The sequence below is a fragment of the Medicago sativa genome, chromosome 2 (genome assembly GCF_051527215.1).
Source record: "Medicago sativa cultivar Bolivia chromosome 2, Bolivia_mono, whole genome shotgun sequence".
In the NCBI taxonomy this organism is placed as follows: domain Eukaryota; kingdom Viridiplantae; phylum Streptophyta; class Magnoliopsida; order Fabales; family Fabaceae; genus Medicago; species Medicago sativa.
This window is the reverse complement of record NC_140750.1, coordinates 18720386-18724856: the sequence shown is the minus strand read 5'-3', so window position 1 is coordinate 18724856 and position 4471 is coordinate 18720386. Positions and strand designations below refer to the sequence as shown.

At 29.7% G+C, this 4471-nt stretch overlaps 1 long non-coding RNA gene across 1 annotated transcript; it reads left to right on the top strand.

Annotated features, from left to right (window-relative positions):
• Nucleotides 1-372: 372 nt before the first annotated feature.
• On the top strand, nucleotides 373-1410 carry LOC146945193 (uncharacterized). Its single transcript, XR_015026267.1, has 2 exons — nucleotides 373-497; nucleotides 849-1410. It is a non-coding gene; the product is annotated as an uncharacterized LOC146945193 (long non-coding RNA).
• The last annotated feature ends 3061 nt before the right edge of the window (nucleotides 1411-4471 follow it).

Below are 4471 nucleotides of genomic sequence, written 5' to 3'. Positions count from 1 at the left end.
TTTAATGTTTTTTGAAAGTTTTGTGCCCCCAAAATTTGGAGGCCTGCGCAATAAGGCTGCTTGTACTTGGCCTTAACTGGCTATGTGGACAATAATTATCTCCGTAAACGTTCTCTAACTTGCCTAATTTTTTTACATCAAAAAAATATTTTTCTTTTAATTTTTTTTAATAATTACATGAAATGAAACATTTTTCTTCATATACTGTTTTTTCACCCTGGGCCCTGGTGACATCATCAGGTCCATTTAGATCTTTCTGGGCCTTGGACCTGTCTCCATCAAGTCCATTGGGAAAGCCCACTAGCATCCTCATGCACTCATCTTTCCTTTTTTTCCTCCCTATAAACATCTTCATTTCCTCACTTTCCTCCCATCTTACCATAACAAAAACTCCTCTCTCTTCTCTCCTCTCTTTCCCTTACTTTCTTGAAAGAGAAATAGAGTAGTGAGGAAAAAAGGGGTCTCAAAGATGAAACCAAAAGACAAATTTGTCAAAGGTACTACTAGACTAGTTCAATGTGGAAATCTCCATTATCATTTTACTTTCATCATATAGTCATAGCTCAAAACCTTTTTTATATGCTAAATTAATGTTAAAGGCATATCTTTATATACTAGCTTTTTCTATATTTTACTGTGATCATCTGAAAAACCTTACTTTATATTATAATATACATAAAATTTCTATTTACTTTATATTATAATATACATAAAATTTCTATTTATATATGTTCATGTATTCTTTAATGTTTTTTAATTGGATTTAAATCTAAAGCTGGCTACTGCTCCTGCCATTCTTTCTTCATTCTCTGCAATCACTAATTAAGAGCATGATTCATATGATACAGGTCCCAATAAGGAACATCTCATGCATGTGATGAGTACTAGCAACAAGTTCATCACCACCATGGTCAACCCTTTGAGATTCTGTGACAAAAAAGAAGAAGACATCGGTGGCTCTGAAATTGTAGCTGACAATTCTTCAGCAACTTCAGCATTAGTAGCAGGTTCATTCTAATCATCATGGGTGCTATCCTATCTGAGCTTTTTTTTTCACCTTTCTTTCTTCTTCTTAACTTTTGTCATTTTTTTTTACTCTACTTGTGTCTTCTTGACCTTGTAAGACCTTTTCTTGACCTTGTAAGACCTCACTCTGTGTCGGTTTTCTTCGTTTTTGCTTTTGTGGAAGACGCTATATCGAAATTTGTTGATATAGAGTTTCGTCTCCGTTTTTCCCTTTTACCACCCAACTCATTCTCTCTTTTCTTGTCTATCCCTCCTGAGCTAGTTCCATTTTCGCCATTTGTGCAATAATTAATGGCTTGAAAATTGGATGAAAAAAAAGGACCTTGCAAGTTGTAATGTGCAAATTGGTTCTAATTTATTTGATCTTATTATAATTATTATTGATATTATTATTATTGAAATGCAGTAATTGTAGCATGCTTTCATCATGTCCTAATATCCTTCACAATAAAATATAAACAAAATTTTCTTAAGTGTATGTGTGTTATCAAACAATTCACTTTTATTTTGTTGGAGCAATTTAAAGTGTAGGTTTTACAAAATCACGATATTTAATTTATGCAATTTCAAACATGCACTAAATTAATCATATTAAAAAAATGTAGTGGCTTATATTTAATTTATGCAATTTTAATAAAACTATTTTTTTGTCAAATAGTTTAGTATGATTGAAAAATTATCTCTTAAGATGAATAAGTGACGTGTTTAAGATTTGAATTCTGACCCCTGCATATATTATATAATATCTATATCAACTGAATGAACCTCACGGAGACAATAAAAACTTTGTTTTATTGTTTAAATTAACTTCCATATAACTAATAAATTGATATATTGAAAATACAAAAAATTATATTAAACTAAGTGTATTTTAGAGATACTATTGTTAAATAGGTAGGAGAATTTAATATTATCCTATATTTATTAGTTCAAAAAAACATGAGGTGAAATTTACTATAGTACTAGAAGGTTGCATATGTAAATCTGACCATACTTAATAATTAAATTAATTAGTAGTGCTATTTGTATTGAAATAATTCAAAAACAAATTTGTATGATATCCTGTTAAGGCAATGAATTTGGCTTTGTATCATTCATTATGTGCACAGAATATTTATGCTGTTGTTGCAGGTATTCAGTTTAGTTGTTTTATATGTTGTTTGGCTGAGAAAAGTGTGTAACAAAGCAAACTTATTCTTTTAGATCTAAGTTATAAAGTCTCACTCGTGACTGTTTCAATGTACCAATTCATATCCACTGTATTATTGGACTTATCTCTCTGTCTCTCCCTCATTCTTTTAGAAATTCAGAAAGCTTTAATTGTACCTTTTATTTATTTATTTAATAAATAGAAATTATTATTTAATAAAAAATTAATGTGATTGCTGTTTATAGTTTTCTTTTACCTTTCTCCACATAATAATAGAGGTTTCACCCCAAAAGAGATTTCAATTAATAAATGCTCAAAGAAGCAAACAAAAATCCAGAATGAAGTATAGAGAGAGAGTGAGAGAGATAATTCCCTGACCTTTCCCTATCTTGATGATTTGTTTTCTTCTTTTATACAAGTAAATTAAATGTCATATGCAAAGCTCTATTTGGCACTATTATGTGTCCTAGAGTATTAAAACCCCATCCCTGTTTAAGGGCATTAAAGTCACCTTGTCCTATTGATTAATATTAATGTAGAATATCACCATTGATTAATAATCTATTTAGTATTTGTCTTAATTATTTTTTTATAACATGTCTTAATTTTTTAATCTAAGCTTAAGTTACTGATGTTAGGATTAATAATATGACATCCTATTTTGGAGCTGCTCAACCTCTTAAATAAAAAGAAATAGATGTTTCAGTACCGACTTGAGGATCAGTCTTATAACGTGTCCAAGGAGTCTAAACTCTCATAACTTTTTTTTTTTAAGGAAAACTCTTAGGACTTCTTTAGAGCTCACTAAGGATGAAATATTCCAATTAAAAGGGACAGTTGAGAAAAATCTAACCCTAATTTGAAAATAAAAATTTAAATTGTCTAGTGCATAAACTACATGAAATAAATTACCATCCAAGTGAAGTGGCTGCAATTTTAATGCCCAAATGCCTACTTCTGTATTCATCTCTTTATTTGGAAGGGTGATTCCTAGCTATTCCCTTCATATCAAAGGGCAAGGACAAGCAAATTGGGATAGAATACAACCTGTGCCCATGAGGGAATATTATAACCCCAACATTTTGATGGGGCAACGATAGTGACATACCCACCTCAAACTTTGAAGAATAATAATTGCTTGAAAATAATTAATTAAGTTTCTCTCTAGATAGAACCAACATAGTGTGACATAAATTAATTAGTAGATAGGTTTAAACGCACTTTTGATCTCTTAACTTTGTATGAGTTGCGGTTTTGACCCGCTATTAAAAAAACTATATTTCAACCCCCTAAGTTTCCCATTTTGCAACTTTATTTCAATTTTGATCATTCAAAATCAACCATTTAAAACAATAGAAGATCAAAAAACATAAAAAAAAAAAAAAATCAGTCTCAAGCCATGTTTTTTGTCCTATAAATCTGAAACTTGCTCAACAAAACACCCAACTTATTTTTACTGTTTTGAATGGTTGATTTTGAAATATCAAATTTAAAAATTGCAAAAGGAGAAAAACTTATGAAACTTAATGATGTTATTAAGAGTTTGATATGCGATCAGAGTGTAAAAAAAAAGATAAATAAAAAGACGTCATCTCTTTAAATAGATTTTGATTATTTTGAGTAATTGATTTTTACATTTTTGCATAAGAAAAAGTTGCAGCTGAAATATATGTCGGTATCATGTTTTATTTGGCAGTAAAATTAATTAGGGGAATTTTGTTTATTTTTAACCATATATATGTTCAGGGTGCCTAACTTTGTTACACTTACCATCAATCACCTACACGTGGTAGACCTACTACCTATTAAAATGACAAGGGTAGAAAATGATCTTTCTCAGAATGGTATGTACTGTATGCATGATGTTCCTAACAGGTTGCATATAATTTAGTGTAAGGATTCTCATTTTGTTTTTATAGTTTGGAACAATGATCAGTTTGTTATAAGAGAAAAAATCTTAGTAATTGTGGTTCATATCAATTCAATATTAATTAAGTAGCACAATAAGATCAGTTTAAGTTGATCATAAATTAATGAAAATCGAAATTATTTTGAACTCAAATTTTGGTATTAGGCATGTAGGTTTAGGGCTAAAGGGTACAAAGAGAATGCAAATAGTAAGAGACGTAAGAGTGATTCAGTAGTTGTGATGATAGAGTTAAAGAGATGAGTGATAATGAGAATGTGGATTCAAACCTTATTCTCAACACAATATTAACATTGGTTGTTTAAAAAAAAAATAAAGCTCATATTGTATTTTATTCTTGTTTAAAATATTAAGTGTGTTCTTTTATC